Source organism: Vicugna pacos, chromosome 15 (genome assembly GCF_048564905.1).
Source record: "Vicugna pacos chromosome 15, VicPac4, whole genome shotgun sequence".
Classification (NCBI taxonomy): Eukaryota; Metazoa; Chordata; class Mammalia; order Artiodactyla; family Camelidae; genus Vicugna; species Vicugna pacos.
In genome coordinates this window covers 26188746-26206774 of record NC_133001.1, presented here as the reverse complement: position 1 = coordinate 26206774, position 18029 = coordinate 26188746, and the positions used below count along the sequence as shown (strand labels likewise).

The 18029-nt window shown below is 40.4% G+C and overlaps 1 protein-coding gene and 1 long non-coding RNA gene across 3 annotated transcripts in view; one reads left to right on the top strand and one right to left on the bottom strand.

Annotated features, from left to right (window-relative positions):
* The window catches only part of LOC140685874 (uncharacterized), a 148806-nt gene extending 136314 nt beyond the window's left edge, over positions 1–12492 (bottom strand). The window contains exons 1-2 of one of the 2 annotated variants that reach the window (XR_012059315.1): positions 12217–12492; positions 11607–11649 (exon numbers count right to left, since the gene is read on the bottom strand). This is a non-coding gene — a long non-coding RNA (uncharacterized lncRNA). Of the gene's footprint in view, positions 1–11606; positions 11650–12051; positions 12175–12216 lie in introns of those variants that run through there. The other variant, XR_012059314.1, reaches the window with a different exon arrangement.
* Positions 12493–12600: 108 nt separating this feature from the next.
* The window catches only part of FOXN2 (forkhead box N2), a 52724-nt gene continuing 47295 nt past the window's right edge, over positions 12601–18029 (top strand). Inside the window, exon 1 of the mRNA XM_006211253.4 lies at positions 12601–12782. The gene's annotated coding sequence lies outside the window, so the exon portion shown is untranslated. The remainder of the gene's footprint in view (positions 12783–18029) is intronic.

The window sequence follows — 18029 nt, the reverse complement described above, 5'->3', positions numbered from 1 at the left end:
TACAGACAGGACTGGCCACATTACTTTCAGGGCCTAGTGAAAAATGAAAATATAGTGCCTAGTTCAAAAAATAGAATAAGGGCCAACACACAGCAATTTTAAAGACACTAAAATATAAAACATTTTTCTTTCTTCTTTCCTCTCTCTCAGCTCATCACGGTGTTTCTTTTATTTGCTACTTAATGTCTTGCTGCCTTGCACTGGGATACTTTCAGGGCCTAAGCCACTCAGACGTGCCCTGGGGCACCATTCCACAAATGTGTGCACTTACACTCCCCAGCTGCCAGGTTCACCTCTCACCAGCTGTGCCCTGGGTAGGGGCAGAAAGTCATCTTCCCTTCCCATGGCCTGTCACCCTAACCCGTGCCAGATGGGCAATCCCCAAAAGATTGCAACCTCCACTCTAGGAGGCACTTGGTACCCGGATGTGGGGAGGGCTAGCTTGCCCCTGCCAAAGACACCCACCAAAAGCACTGTGACGTACAGCCACTGTCATGCCTGCCCCAAGATTCTGCAGGTGCACGTGCTGGACCTTTTCCCTACCCAACAGGAACCCAGATCCCTGCTGGAGGGTACTGGTAGAATACAACCTCCTCCACTTCCCCATGACCAAGCTGCCACTGTAGGCAGGGGCAAAGAGGAGGGCAAAGGGGACGGCAAGGCAAGGCTTGGGGTGTCAGGGCATGGGAGAGCCAGCAGTTGAGAACCCATTCTGGAAGATCAGCAGATGGCAGGAGGTGGGACCACGTGTAAGTTAAGGAGCCAAGCCCCCATCACATGTTCCATTGTCCCAACAACTTCACTTACAAAACACACAAATTCAAAGATAAAATTATTAAGAGGAAATACAGACATTATATCCCAAAAGTGGACCCTCTGAGCACCACCAGGCCCTATGGGAATGTACTAGTCACATACCTGTGAAGCCAGCCCTGCTCACAGAACTACAGTCACTTCCAGAGCATGCCAAAAATGAAATCACAAATACCTGTGTGTATTTGTGTATACACATTTATGTCTGTGTTGAAATAATTTTTTAGATGAAAAAACTAATGCTGGCAGGATTCAAGTCAAGTTATAGTGCCAAGCAGTAAAAATAATAAAGGCACTTCTTCCAAAAACATTCTTTCTTTGATAAACAGAGGGGAAAACATTGTGTACAAAATACTTAAAATTTTTAAGGATTTTTTAGCTACCATATGAAATACAATTATACGTCTATTTGTGGAGGCTTTCAGGTCCTCTATTGTAGGGATCTATCCATTTCTTCTACCACCTAGAATATCATTTCTTTCTTCCCTAATGCACTTCATTTAGTAATCCCCACAGATCTTCAGTACTCAGTCAAATCCCATCTTTTCCTTCAAGTTTCCCCAACTATCTCAAAGTTATCTGTAGTTTGCTTGTCTCTTGTTTACCACTGCTTATGGTTTATTACCTTTTGGTAATACGTACATTGAGTTCTCAAGCCAGAACTTTATTTAAGGACACCTCTATGATCTTTTAGTATTTCCTGTGCTTTTTATTTCTTTATCTTCCTATTCATGGCTTAATAATCTTATACTGCATAAACCTAATCAACAACTTAATAAAAATAGGGATCTAAAATGTTATTAAGAACTTGCTTAAATGAGAACAAAATTTTCATTGGAAATAAAGGAACAGCAGAAGATGAGGATATCCGTGATCATAAAACCTTACGCCAAGAATGATATTAAGCAAAAATGTGATGAAATTGAGTAGAACGTAATCCAATCTTGCACACAAAGGAGCAGCACCTTCAACTATGTCCTCTCCCGATTGCCAGGAGACACACTGGTGCCAATGCCTGTTTGCAATTGGCAGTATGTTTTGCCTCCAAACATTTCTGAAACTCCTGTTTCATCCTAACTATGAATACTTCCCCTTTGCCTTTTCTTTCAAGGCTTTTTATTACAGGAGCTAACTAACCTCAACAAGTGTGTTAATGACGGATGGGATGGACCCTACCAATTTCTCCCTGCCAAGGCAACATTTGTACATTTGAAACAGGTATTTTGGGGAGATAGATTCCTAACAAAAAAGGAGGGCTCTAATTTCATGATTTTTTTTGTCATTTTTATGGTCTCTGTCCTAACACTTCTCTCGGTTACTTGAATAGATCTTTATGAGTTCTGCTAATCCTACACCCAAAATTTTCCTTCTGTAGCCCTGTCATGGAAGCCTCCATTTTGGCCCCATGTCAACCATGAAGTAGGACTCAGAACATATTCAAATCCCTTCTAAAGAAACTCCACTCCTCAAATTTTTATAAGCAATGTAGACTTTATTGAAGATTTTGTAAAGGAGCTAAGAGAGGCTTTTATAAACCACGGCATATAGCACACAATTTTATTAATGTCCCCACTCCAATTTGTCTTTTTTCTCTTGTCCCTTGAGAGAAGGGGTAACAGAGATTCAACATTTTCCCATATAGGGACCAACTGCCAGATTATCTATGCACTAGTGCTTCTATTCTCTCCGTTTTTTACAGCAATAGTCCCAATCTAGACTTATTGGTCTGAGAATGAGCGTCTCTCAGCCAATATGTAAGACCAGGTAGTCCTAAAAGTAATGGATATCTGGACATAAAAGATCTGTTCTGTGCATAGATTGGGTGTGACTGAGGACTGGAAAGAAAGTGGAAATGGCATAAGTGTATGTTAAACAACATGAGGAGCATGGGTGCTTAGGTGAAGAAATATGCATGTCAGTTTAAAATAGAGTTGTATTTAAGACGTTTGGGGGTTTTATCACAGCATGAAGAGGAAACCAAAAACAAAGAGAAGTAAAAAGAAAATGGAAAACCCCTAACTCATGCAATTATTGGATTTGTTAAAGTATCATCAATTTCATTTAGTTTTGTCTAAAAAAGTGCAACAAACCTGTAACCACAAAACTAACTAATTAATTTGACAAATATTTGTTGAGTGTGTACTATATGTCAAGCAGTGTGCTAGATGCTTAGAATACATCAGTAACCAAAACAGAGATTGCTGCCCCTGTGATGCTTACGTTCTCCGGCCTGGTGCTGGGGGAGGGGGACAGACATAAGCAAACAGAACAAATAAACTATCTAGTGTGTCGTAAGATGATGATTACTGTGGGAAAACTAAAGTACACCAAGGGAAAGGGGAATGGGATTCCTGGGATGTGGCTGTCGGTAATTCTCAGTATAAAATTAGAGGTCAAGGCAAGCCTAAAGAAGGTGAGATAGTTAGCTAAGCAGATACCTGGGAGAAGAACATTCTAGGCAAAGAGCAAACGTCACAGGGCAGAGTGTGCCTGCCATTGTCATCAAAGGGTAGGGAGGCCTATGGTGGTAGTAGAGGTGGGGTTAGATTATGGAAGACTTAGGCTATTACAAGGACTTGAAATGGGGAAGCCATTGAGTAGTTTTGAGGTGAGGAGTAACACGAACTGACAGATTTTAAAAGGATCACTCCGGCTGCTATCGTAAGAAATATTGTGTAGGGGAAAGAATAGAAGCAGGGAGTTGGGGGAGGCTATTAAATTCATTTGTTGAGAGATGACTGTGGTTTTGACGAAGGTAGTGCAGTAGACTACCTTCGGGGGAGAAGGGATCCGATTCTAAACATATTTTGAAGTTATGAGAGAAACTGAGGCACTAAGGATGACTCCAAGGTTTGGGGCTTGCACAATTCAAAAGATAGAGTGAGGTAATTGACCATAGTTACTAAAAACGCCTGATTCTAAATGTAACACTGCTGTGGAACAAAAAGTTGCATTTGCCATCATATAATTCGGAATCTCTTTATTACTCTCTGCTTTCCTTAAATATTTGTCTCATTTATTAAAAACGATTTTCACAACTGCAGTATTTTGAAGAAACTCTGTTTACTAGATAGCCTGTAGCTGCAGGTAAGTTTATTTTACTCTTCCAAAAGTGGAAAAGAAAACAGTCTTCTCTAGCTTCATATGTTCAATCCATTTAGACAATTTCTAAAATTGAAGTAGTTTGACTTTTCAGTTGTTTATTTAAAAACAACATAAATAGTAGCTAACATTTATTAAGCACTTATTATTGAGCACACCAGGGCACTGCTAGGTTGTTTCATACACATTTGCTTCACAGCACCCCTCTGAGGTTGGGAATTATCTTCACTGTAGACATGAAGAGGTTTAGAAAATGTTGAACTACTTTGCCTGGGCTAGGAAGTAGCAGACCCAGGATTCAAACGTAAGTCTAAGTCTAGGGCTTTTAAAAACTGCACACATTGTCTCTCCAATTCACTACTAAATAAAAAGGCATGTGGAATGTTGGCACTTTTTTGTTTCTGAGAATTACTGAAGCTTCAGATTTGCCTCTGTGTTAGTTCATTTCAGCTGCTATAACAAAATATAACAGACTGGGTGGCTTATAAACAACAAATTTTTTTTCTCACAGTTCTAGAGTCTGTGTAGTCCCACAGTTCAGTGTCCAGTAAGAATCCAATTCCTGGTTCATAGATTGCCATCTGCTCACTGTAATCTGACATGGCAGAAGGGAAAAGGGACCTCTGAGGGATCCTTTTATAAGGGCACTAATCCCATTCCTTAGGGCTCCATTCTCATGACCTAATCATCTTCCAAAGTTCCCACCTCCTAAAACTATCACATTGAGCATTAGGGGTCAATAGATGAATTTTGGGGGACACAGACATCAGCCTACAGCATAGAAATGAATATAGTTTTAAATGTGGCCATATTTTAATGGAGTTTCGTGGGTTACAATCTGAGCCCAGTTTCCCCATCTTTAAGCTGAGAAAAAGGATCTAGATCAGTGATTTCCAAGTCTTTAAAAATTCCATCTCTCTCAAGGCAGGATGTATGGCATCACTAACAGGGATTCATTATAGTGGAAATTCTCAATGAGGTAGAAGTGGAAGAGGGCCTGGGAATTTGACTGAGCCTGGCCCTGAAGATTCTGATATTACTTCTATTCATTCTGCTGTCAGTGGTTTTCAAACTGTATCCCTGGAGGAACATTGGATGGCAATATCTGGGCTTTTCCAGCCCTTCTCTGTTTGTCAGCATCCACCCATCTTCAACCAGGGAATGTCCACTTTGATCATTTGATAGAGTTGGACTCCTTGTCAGATTTCATGCAAACAAAACAAAACCACCGCTGCTCTACTCTGAATGGTTTGAAAACTACTGTTCTAATTCAGTGCTTCTCATACTTTAATGTGTTTGTGAATCATCTGTACAATCTTTAAAGATGCAATTCTTAACGAGCGGGTCTGGTCTGGGGCCTGAGATTCTGCATTTCTAATAAACTCTCTGGTGGTTCCAATGCTGCTGAGTGAGCTCAGATCACGCTTTGTGTAGCAAGGACTAGAATGATCTCTAACACTGTTTAAACTCCAATAGTTTTTTGACTCAACCCAAAAGACTATTTATGAAAGATTTTCCCTACAATGATCTTAAGTTTACCAAAATGGTAAATTTTCAATTTCTAGATTTCATCTCCCCCTCCCCTGAATCTCAGTCCATCTGCCTCTGTCTTTCCATCTATCTGTCTCGTTCTCTCAGTGCCTCTTCTCTCACTCTTTCCCTCTTTTGAAAGGTAAATATTCAATCTTCTTGACGTACCTTTAAAAATCTTTGTATGTACAATGAACGTTGTGCCTCAGCCAGTTCATCTCAGCAAGAGATAACTATGGAGGGTCTGGGAAATTTGCCATAAGTGGGTTATTTAAAGGTAGCTACAGTGACATGCTCTCCTAAATTTAGTGGCTTAACGAACTTCTCCAGATTAAGGAGTAACTGTCTTGCACTCTCCCACCCTTTGTGTAAAAAATTTAGTGCATACTTAGACTGATTATTTTCTTTCCTGTGTTAGAACATTCAAACAATTCTTTTCTCAAAACAATTCCTCAGCTGCCTTTTCTCCATATTATCCTTTTTTCTACAGAGGGGAAGGGGTTATCCCCTCTCAGAACTTCCATTACCAGAGCTGACTCCCAACCCACCCCAACCCCAACCCTCTATACAGCCCTATGTCCCAACAGCCCACTGTCCAATGCAAGAGTCAACAAACTTTATCTTGAAAGGTCTAGATAGTATAGTGTTTGGCTTTGCGGTCCATAGGTTCTCTGGTAAAACTACTCAACTCTGTCCTTGCAAATGCCAAAGACACAGACAATATGTAAATAACTGTGTGTGGCTGTGGTCCATTAAAACTTTATCTACAAAAGCAGAAGACAGCCATACTCCCTCCCCAACCCCCACCACCATCCCCAGGCTGTAGTTTGCTGACCCCTGATCTACATGCTTGCTGAAACTATACCAGGCAGATTACAGCTCCTGGGAATTTGGAATTGGTACCCTGAGGCTGAGTTAATAATAACTATGGGTTGCTAAGCAGAAAAGTTGGGAAAACTGGGTGGGGGCAATTGGTGGAGAGCCAGGATCACTATTTGGGACAGTCACAGGCCACATACAAGCAGAAAGCAAGCAGAGAAGCCAATCTGCAAAGAGAATAAAGCAGACATGCAAAGAAAAGCTGAGCCTAGAGACCAGAAGATGAGAGAGAAAGGAGGAAGGGAGTTCTCGTAGAGTTGGCTGTGCTTCCCACAGTTGTGTCTCATATTAATCCTTGCCTATTTTTACATTCATTCCTCCTTTCCTTTAGCCAGCTGGCACAAATTTCTGTTTCTTGCAACCAGATAACTCCTAAGTCAAGCAAACTTTTATACTTCAGACATTCCAAAGGACTGGCAGTTCTTTGACTTGAACAGTCATCTCTCACACAACCAGGCTTTGCTAGGTGCAGGGCCACTTCCCACCCCAACACTGCCACTTCTATTCTATATTCTTTTCTTTTTTCATAGTTTGCTCAGACATCATCTCCTGTGGCTGAGTTAGGACCTGGTTCCCATTGCTTCTTATGTGAAGCTTTATTACTGCACTTACAGTACCACATTTTATTTTCTGATTGGCTTGTCTGTTATGTTAACTGTAGCTTTCATCTCTGTGCTAAGTACAGGGCCTGGATATAATAGGAACTTAATACATTTATTTAATAAACAAGATAAAGATACACAATGGTAAACATATCTGTGAAACAGAGATATGTTCCAACCAGCCTGAAGGCTCAGGATCCTTGGATGTCCCGTCCAGCTTCATAAGCCCAAATAGAAATAATATAAGTGATGAATTTGTTCATATGTAAAGAATTATAGAAATGTACTCAATATGCCATTATACTCAACTTTGCTAATTAGTGTTGTTCAAACCTATATTCTTACTGAACTTTCTGTCTGCCTATTTTATCAGGAAGAACACGTTAGCATCTCCCACTAAAATTACCAAATTTTTATTCCTCCTTAGAGGTCTGAAATTTTTGCTTTATGTATTATGAGGTTATGTTATTAGGGCAACACAAATTTAGAATTTTAAACATCTTCCTGGCCAATTAAATCTTTATCACTATGAAGAATCTCTCTTTACCTTTAGTAATGCTTTTTGTCTTAGAGTCTACTTAATCTAATCCAGCTCTCTTTTGGTAGTATTCCATGGTTTAGTTTTTTCTATCCCTTTTCTTTCAACCTTTCTGCATCTTTATATTCTACATTTATCCCTTGTAAATAGCATGTAGTTGGGTTTCGATTTTTTTGTCCAGTCTGATGGTCTGTGCTAGCTGGTTACATGTATTGGTGGACTCAGGTTCATCACACCTCCTAATATTTACATCTTTATATAGTTCCCTCTCCTTGACTCTGGGCTTGTAATGTGCTTTATCCAATAGAATGTGGTAGAAATGACAATGTGCTAGTTCCAAGCCTAATCCTTTTGGAAGCCCTAAGCTTGTGTATAAGAAGTTTGCCTATCTCCAAGGAGAGACTACATGAAGCGGAAGAAGTCATGAAACTACTTGTACAAAAACCGAAGAATTCAATCAACAGTGAGAACCAGTGCCCTACACAGATGATTTCAGTCAAGCTGGTCCAGCTGACCACCACCATTGGAGCCATACTAACTGAGATGCCAGACATGTGAATCTCAGTGAAGAAGCTATGTGGGATGTTTCAGCCCCAGCAGACATCACCCAGAAATGAGATGAACCACTCCCTTTGTGTCCTATGCAAATTCCTGACCCATAGAATCATGAAATATAATTAAATGGTGGTAGTTTAAAGACACTAAATTTGGAGGTAGTTTGTTACACAGCAATCGGTAATCAAAACAATCTTTTTCATTACATTAGGATTTACTTTCACTTAATGTAATTAGTAATATATTTAGGTTTAAATCTACCATCTTACTAAGTTCTTTCTATTTGTCTTGTTGTCTGTTGTATGTCCTCATTTTTCTCCTATCTGACATTTAGATTGATTACTTTTTGTTACTCCATTCTGTCTCTTGCAAAATTGTTTGCAGAAAGGATTTGAGGCCTATGTTGCTCTGCTCCAGATAGCATTTTAGTACGCTTCCAACAAGGGCTTGAGGGCATTAGGTAAAAGGAATTATCCTAACCCAATCTAAGTCTTGAGATGTTTTTAAAATGAGATGTTTTCTCTTTACTTCTAGGATATAGCCATTTGGATTCCTAGTCCTAAACAAAGGGGCTTCAACAGACCTCTCTTCCTTCCCCTTTAGTATACCCTGACTGTAATTATTGTCCTCCATCCCTGCTCATCCTCTCAGCAATCTTCTATGGAATGGATAAATGGATGTCCCCAGGCCTCCACCATTCCTCAGATCATAGCCTGGTAATTCCTATCTTGTTAGCTCTCTGATGCCTTTGGGCTGATTTTTTAAATATTTTACTGAGTTTTTCTACTGTCCTCAAGAGGAGGATTAGTCTGCCAAATTACTGCCAATACCAGGGCTTATAAATATGATTAAATACAGATAGTTGCTTTCAAAGACCTTTAAATAAAAAAAATTAAACTTTCATTCACAATTCTACCTTTTGAGTCCAAGTGGCAGATCAGTACTTAGGAATCTTATATCCTAGTGTTGGTACGTAACTTGAGGAAACTTACTTCGTTTACTGAAAAATACTATTGAACATCACCTCTGTTTCAAAAGCTATTCTAAGAAACTACACTATAAGGATGAAAAAGATATTACCACTGACCTCAAGGGGGTTGAAGTAGAGATTCCTTGTTGGTAAACCAGTTATTTTTAGTGATACATAAATATATGTGATACAAGGATAAATACATTTAAAATATAAACATGTATATTTGAGTTCCTATCACTTCTCAGCCTAAACATGAGATTGTTTTAAACACTATATTTTCCAATGCATTTGTCTTCTAGTAAAGTTTATTACTGAATATGTTGCTTGAAAGCATTTAGTTTTTTTGTTTGTTTTTTGTTTTTATTGAAGTACAGTCATTTACAATGTGTCAATCTCTGGTATACAGCACAATGTTCTAGTCATGCATATACACACACATATTCGTTTTCATATTTAGTATTTTGGAGAAAGAAGAGTCCAAGCTTCAGAGAATATCTTAAATGTAAGGATCCTCTTTTTCCTAAAGAGTAAGCTCTGGTTTCCTAGCCTTTTTAGTCTTGTGAATTCTTGGGAAAAATCTACTCACTCTGAATCATTATTATTTTTAACCAGAGCTTTTCCTTGATAGGTATTCAAATTCCTCTAAAGCAGCCTCCAAGTATACAAGTGTCCCTGGACTCTAAACTAAGTGTGACAGATTTCCTAAGAGACTGAGCAAGCCTTATTGTCAGAGATTATTTAAATGGGCCCAGCCTCTCTGGTATGAATCAATCAGCAGAGAAAACTTAGTGGATGAGGGTGTAGTAGATTCAGTATTTGACTTGGATAAGTTAACATAAAGTTTCTGAATTTGTTTTCCCATCCATGATAGATTGACTCCTAGATGATACCTCTCTATAGTATATATAACTCCCAGCTCTCAAATTCTGTGAGTCTTCTAGAGTTGAGGAGGACTGTTTGGTCACCTGAGTTTAAAGTAGATTAGAAGGGAAAATAGAAACTGACATTCACTATATCAAGTAAGACAGTAGTATAATAATCTATAAGGAGATGAATACCTATATTATGTTAGTTGCTACCATGATAACGACCAGCAGAGAGAAAACAAAACTGAGGTCTGAGGATGCTGTCACTTTCCAGAAGCCACCTTCTCTCAGACTTTCTTCCTTCTTTTGTCTGCTCCCTTTCTGCTAAACTCTTCCTTTAGAAACTTCCTTGAATTTGTCTACATGAGGGGGCAACAGTGACTACTCTGAAGGAAGAAACTAAAGCAACTCTTGCTTCATTTGAAGCACACTGTACATTTGCCTTGTGGCCTCTGACTCTAAATATATCTATGAGTCCCTTATAGTTTATGAGAGCCAGTGTAATGAGAAAAAAATGGAACCAATTGATGACTCTGGACAAATTACAGAAACACAGTGTTTTCATCTGTGGAATGAGGGGCTCAAACACCTCCATTTATGTTATTATATATTGTAATACCTTCAATTTTTCTATATCTCTGTCATCCCCACAATTTGACTTGCTTTATTGTCAGTAGGTGTTTGTTTCATACTCTGCTTACTTGATACTTAGAGTCTGGCACATATTTAATATACAGTTAATATTCATTGTTCAGCAATAAATGCTGGAGAGGGTGTGGAGAAAAGGCAACTTTCCTACACTGCTGGTGGGAAGGTAGTTTTATGCAGCCATTATGGAACATAGTATGGAGTTTCCTTAAACAACTAAAAATAGACTTATCATATCTATATATCCAGCATTCCCACCTCTGGGTATATGTCTGGAGGGAACTCTAATTCCAAAAGATACATGCCCCCAATGTTCATAGCAGCACTATATACAATAGCCAAGACACGGAACCAACCTAAATGTCCGACAGATGACTGGATAAAGAAGTTGTGGTATATTTATATAATGGAATACTACTCAGCCATAAAAAAGAATAAAATAATGCCATTTGCAGCAACATGTATGGACCTGGAGACTGTCATTCTAAGTGAAGTAAGCCAAAAAGAGAAAGAAAAATACCATATGATATCATTCATATGTGGACTCTAAAAAGAAAAAGAAAAAAAGGATAGTATGAACTCATCTACAAAACAGAAACAGACTTGCAGACATAGTAAGTAATCTTTTGGTTACAGGGGGAAAGAGGGTGGGAAGAGATAAATTTGGGAGTTTGAGATTTATAAATGTTAGCCACTATACATAAAAATAGATTTTTAAACGTTTCTTCTGCATAGCACAGGGAACTTTGTTCAATACCTTGTAATAACCTTTAATGAAAAACAATGTGAAAACGAATGTATGTATGTATATGCATGACTGGGACACGGTGCTGTATACCAGAAATTGACACATTGGAACTGGCAGTACTTCAACTAAAAAAAAAAATTGTTCAGAAAGGAAATGAACTTCTGTCAATACCTACTACACTTCAGTCACTGTCCAGGTCTCTTTCATATACCCTTTTAAAAAATCCATTCAATACATTTGTGAGCTATGTATCAATAATCTAGTTTTTGAAGATGTGGATATAGGCATTCAGAGATGTAATTATCAGATCACAATGACAGCAGTAAAATGGAACTTCAGTTTTGTCACTCACCCTCTATTTGATAGGTTACTTTTCTAAGCTTCAGTTTCCTTATCTGTAAAGTGGGAAGTAATAAGAGTTAGGATAGGGTTGGCAGATTAAGGGGAATAAAACAAAAAACAAAATAAAACAGGAAGTATATTCCAAAGGTAAGATTCTTACTCTAAAAAATTATACTACGTTTATCTGAAATTCAGATTTAACTGGGCACACCTGTATTTTATCTGACAACCCTATTTTAGCATTATGGTTACGACAATGCATGTAAAGGACTTAGCCCAGTCCCCAGCACTTATGAGCACTCAGTAAATGCTATGTTTCTTAAATTTTGGATCTGATTCCAAAGTTGTTGTTTTTTGTTTTTTTTTTTTTACCTCATAAACACTAAACTTAGTTTCCACACAAAATTTCAGTCAAGCGAGGGGGATACTACTTTAAGTTTCTATTAATTCTTTACCGTTCCTAAAGCGCTTTCAAGGCCTGGTCAACGGCGGAAAGCTCCCGGGGAAACCCACAGAAGCTCAGGTTTTGGGGGCCGTCGCCGCAGTCCCACCACAGGCACCGCGGGCGGACCAGCCTAGCGGCCACTCTCGCCCACCTCCGCCCAGCTCTGCCCCCGTACCGTCTCGGCCACTCAACGGCCGCGCCGCGCCCCGCCGCACTCCTATAGGTCCTTCCCGGGACAGGCGAGGCCTTTCCATTTTCCCGCCTTCCCCAGCCCCTCCTCAGCCCGAAACCCGACTGGCCCACAACGTCTTGGCCCTGCCTTCCGCGTGAGTCCCGCCCTTGCGGACACTACATCTCCCTTCCTCTCCAACCCGCTGTTCTGGGCAGCCTGCAGAGTCCCGGGCCCAGCCCTTTGGTAAGATGTGGGAGGGGACAGGGAGGGACGGGCGGAGCCCCGCTCCGGAGGGGTCGCCGGAGGCGGAGACCGGAGGTAGGGGCGGGGCTAATCTCCTTGGCGCCGCGTTGCCATGGCAGCGGGGGAGGGCAGAGGGAGGGGGAGGAAGCGAGCTAGAGGGCGATGTGGTACTGCCGCGGCCGCCACCGCAGCTGCCGCTGCCTGCTCGTTTCCGCGTCTTCCCGGAGGCGGCTGCTGGAAGCCGCCGGGAACAGCTGCGGTGCTCTGCCATATTGTGTCTTCCCCAGCCCGACCCTCGCCTCTCCGCTGCGGCGGCCGAGCTGACGGTGAGTCCGGGGTGGAGCGGCGCCTTCCCCGGCCGACGCCGCCCGGCGTCCGCGTTCCACGCCCGGATCCGCGGCGCAGCTCCTAGGCGCGGAGGCAGCGCGTGCGGCGGGCCCCGGGCTTGGGGAGCGGAGGCGACTGTCCCGTGACGCGCCCGGACATTTTTGTCCTGTGAGGAATTGGCGCCAGCGCGGGGGTCTGCCCTGCGCGCGGCTTGGGTGGTGTGTGGGCTCCTGGGAGGGTGGGGTGGCGAACTGAGGGTAATGCGGCCCCGAGAGGAGTTAAGGAGTTTTTCCTGAAAGGTAATGACTAGCCAGGAGCGGGTGTCGTGGGGCGGAAACCGCGGCGAGCGGTAACCGCGGCGAGCGGTGCCGGCTCTTCGGGAAGGCTCGGAGGTGGCTCGGAGGACGCTTATGGCTTGAATGGGGGCGAATCTGCGGTGAGGAGAAGCGCCCCAAGCTCCTCGGGAGGCTTTGCAACGCCCCCCTCCCCCGGTTTGAAGTACAGCGAGACGTGCCGAGCGTGGAGTCCTCGTCCGGCCCCGGGCGGACTGGCTGGGCCCGGCCAAGTAGTGCCGGGGGAGGCACCGGGCGCGGCCGGGAGTAAACTTCGAGCAGCGGGGCGGTCAGGCGTTGGGGTGGACAGGGGCGGCACCCGGATGTGGGGGGGAGCGACCCCGCCACACTCTGGCCCCTCCTCCAGCGGGCGCCCCGGGGGCCTCCGAGGGCGGCTGCCTTGGAAGGGTGGGAGTTGGTGTTTCAGCGCCGCAATATGGGCACTTCCTGTTCGCCGCTTCTCTGGCCCTGTGGTTATCTCTGCCCTTCAGTCCTCTTTCCTAGGAAGGTGAGAGGTCGTGAGGGCGTGTACGAGGCTCTTCAGCCTTCTGAGTTGCTGCAGAGGTAGGGCTGGAACCTGGGGGACACGGTGGGAGTCAGGGGAAAGCGGCCCGTGTGCAGAGTGCTCCATCTTACTCCACCCCATTACCCCTTTGCAGAATGCCTCTGTTCACACAGCAGTTCTCAGAGTTACGGTGTCTTAACTCATTGGGGGCACATTCAGGATCTTCTTGGACCTGATTTTTGCTTTAAAGTCTCTTTAGAGCAGCCTCTGTACTTCGTTTTCTTATTACAGAAAAAAAAAAGTCTTAGCGTGCAAAGAAATGATATTCTTTCTTCTACCCCAACTCCGAGGTTGCGGGAGGAGGTCGATTATTTTTCCAGATTAGTTTACTCTGTTTCTCCTGTCTTCTTTCTGATTGTGACAGCCACGTGGCCGGCTGAGTGTAATTGAGTGTCCTAGCGCCACTAGGGCTGAAGCTTCACTGGTAGCCAGGGGCTTTGTAACTGCTGTATCTTTACATCCATTTATTTTGGTGTTTTCTGAGATGGGGAAGTGGAAAAAGCTGAACTGTTCGTGTCTATCTCTGTTTCTTTCGAATCGAAGACTTGTCTCTGTTTCCTTGAAGTCCTTGTAAAAATATATTGACATTTGTGCCTTTTTCTGCCGTTTTGATGATTCATCTTTAAAATCTCAGCAGTATTAGTTACCATAAAGGAATGATGGGGAATAGAAGAGAACTTTATGGAGTTTCTCAACTCTGGGAGAAAAAAGTGTTTGAATTTCAGAACCGTTAATAAGAGGTTCTGATATAATCAGAAATAATCACATTCTGGAGGATTTCTTCTTGGTAGTTTATAAAAATCTAAATTTTTTCTTTTTAACATAAAAAATGTGACCTGAAAAGATAGAAATATATTACGAGTGAAAATACTTGTTTAGGGATGAAATACTTAATTGATTTTTTGGAGGGAAAGTATTAACAGTTAAAATAACTGTTAACATGAACAGACTTTATTTTAAGGGAGTGAAATTTAACTTTTAGAGTACATAGAAGGTCAAGAGTTGAAGATTAAAATTTTATAAAAGTAAATAAAGTAATTTTAAATAAAAATAAAATAAAAAAGGATTGAAGGTAAACTTTTGGAGAGTTTGGAGATTTTTAGAATTTAAGCACATACAATCCTTGGTTACTTGTGTACCATGTTTCATTTTCTAAAAGCTTTGGTGAATTTGAATTATTTCTGTAACATATTTATATTTGAATCAGTTTTACTTGAAGAATGCTACACAGGAAACATTTAGAATGTTTAAAAGAATTGTGTGAAGAAGTTATAGCAGCACCATTTATTAGAATTTTATGCCATCATAGTGGTTCTCAATCAGTATAATTAATAGATAAAAAGATGAGAGACTCTTCAGTACAGAAAAGATAATGCAATTGATTGGTTTATTTATTTTTTGTTTTGTTTTGGGGGGAGGTAATTTATTTTATTTTATTTTTTTTAGTAGAGATACGGGAAATCGAACCCAGGACCTGCTGCATGCCAAGCACTCACTCTACCACTTGAGCTATACCCTCCCCCCAATTGAGAAATGAATATGTGTGCTGACCACTGAGAGCAATGCTTAATTGAGAAAGAAGAGTAAATGAGGTGAAGAAATACTTATATAAAGCAGGAAGCACTGAAAACATATGCTGGAAGATAACTACATTATTAGTAATGGGATCCCACTATCAAGTGAAACTGTTTACAGTGCCACCCAAACAAGGCTTAATCTTGTTCTTATGGCAGCTTATATGTGTGTGTGTATTGCTTTTAGATTGTTGTCATTTTAGTAGCCGGATTTTGAATAAATGCAAAAAAAAAAAAAGTCCTCCAAAATAAAGTTTTGAGGGCCCAGTGCTTTGCTGATTTCTTAGGGAAGAAAAAAGGTCTTAGATTTGATCTCTATTCTTAAGTTGAAGAGACAAGATTAATATATGTGGGGAAAAAAGGTTTACAATTTAAGAGGATATAATTAGGAGTTAAATTGTATAATGCAGGCAGGTGCTTTAAGAGTTAAGAGGAGAAGGAAACTAGAAAGTTTAAGTAGATAGGGGAGACTTCTTGTAGAAAGTTAAGGCACTTGCTTTCTAAAGTCTAACATCCGTGTTACTACCATTAGATTAATCTTCCTAAAGATTATATCACTCTAATGACCATACCCCTTATATCAAGCAGGAATGCCAAATTTCTCAAGACTTCTCAAACTTTGGTCCCAGTCTTCTTCCAGCTTATCTTCCACTAACTTACAGGAACTGTTCATTATTCACTACTTCAGTGTGGCATAACAATTCTACTTTTTATCTTTGCTGATACATTTTTTTTTTTCCTGTTTGTAATGCCCCTGCACACATACTCTAAACTATTGGAAGATCTACTCAAACTTGAGGCTTGGCTAAAATCTTGATGACCCTGAGAGCCTTAGAATCGTAGTATTTTAGACCTGCCTTCACCTCTCCAACTGAAAATTCTTTTCTTTTCCCTAATAGTATATTATTATTCTGTGCTGTAGCCCTCTATACTACCTTGTTTTTATTTAATAAATATTTTTTGAGCATCTACCATGTGCCACTCACTGTTACAGGAACTGAGGCTACAGCCGTGAATGAGGCAAATTCCAATACTCTTTGTTAGTTTTATTTTTAGGTTTTGCCCCCACAAGAAAGTTACAGTCTTTGACCACCCAGAAGAGTCTTATTTTCTCAGATATATGTTATTTGCTTAATGAATGTTTGATTATTTTCTAAGTAAAGGCAAGGCAGCACTTACAGTATGAGGTGGAGAGATGGTTAGAAAAGTCTTGTAAAGTGAGTGGTATAAAAGAATAATCAATTATGGATGGTCTTGAAAACATCACTTCTGAATTTAAACATAGTTTAGTACCAAAAAAAAAAAAAAGCTGGCATTTGAGTCTGGGAATGATAGGATAAAAGCCTTATTTGAGGAAGGTTCATTTGACAGCAGTGTGCAGCACTAATTATTAATTGTGGGAAGAAGAGAGACCTATTGAAGGAAAAATAAGTAACTTTGAGAATGAGGTTTGGAAAGGGAGCATCATCAAGAAGATGGTGAGTTTTGTTAGTTGAATGTAAGGTGAGTAGGAGATAACAAGGTGAACATAACCTTTAGGGACTAGAGATTAAAGATGTGGGATAATCTATTCAAGATAGAGGTGACAGCTGATGTTAATGATTTTTTGTCATAGAGTTAGTAATTAAAGTGTTGAGGCCTAAGAATGGTGCTTTGGGAAACAAGAATAAGCGGTCATCTGCTTTAGTCATATGTGACTTCATAGTTAACACTGTAGACTTGTTCAGTAACTTTATTTCCACTGTATGAGAATGCTGTCTCTGTTTTACAACCAAATATAAAGGGACCAAAAGAATATTTTATCATCATTTACTTACAGGGGATTTTGATTCATGTATTTTTTATTTTCTTACCTTAACTATTTTTTATTTAAATGAGCTTTTAATCTTAGAATAGTTTTACATTTACAGAACAGCTGCAAGATAGTACAGAGTATACCTCACCCAGTTTATTCTACTGTTAACTTTGTCACAACTAAGGAAACAAAATTGCTATGTTACTATTAACTAAATTGCATGCTTTAATCAGATTTCATTAGTTTTTCCCTAGTGTCCTTTTTCCTGTTGCAGAATTCTTGTCTCTCAGATTTTTCTTGTTTTTGATGATTGTGACAGTTTTGAGGAGTGCTAGTCAGATATTTTATAGATTGCCCCTCAGTTGAGATTTATCTGATGTTTTCCTCATGACTAGCCTGGGGTTATGGGCTTTAGAGAGACAACAGAGGTGAAGTGCCATTCTCATCATAGCATATCAAGAGTATATACTAACAGCATAGAATTGGCGCTGCTCACCTTGATCACCTGTTTGAGGTCTTTGTCAGATTTCACTCCCCATCTGTTCATACTCTGCTCTTTGGAAGCAAGTCACCAAGTACAGCCTATACTCAAGGCTTTGACCTAATTTTGATTCATGTATTTTTTTTTATTTCCCTCAATCTATTTTTCTTGTCCTTAAATGAACATTTAAACGTGGACAGGTATTTATTGAGCATCTACTGTATTTAATTGCTAAGAATATAGTGGTGAGCAACAGACATCATTTCTACCATTTTGGAGTCTTCCTGTAGAATAGAATTTGTCCCCTCACCTACATAGGTCTTATTTTATTGACAGTTATAAGCATAATATTACTGTAGACCTAAAAGGCTTATAGTAGCCATTTAGAAAATAGGTATTACCATAAAGGTTGAATATACATACCATTAAAAATAACCATCTTTTTGCTACCAGCACGGATAATGGAAAATTACTTTGATTCTAAATAGGTATATTACTG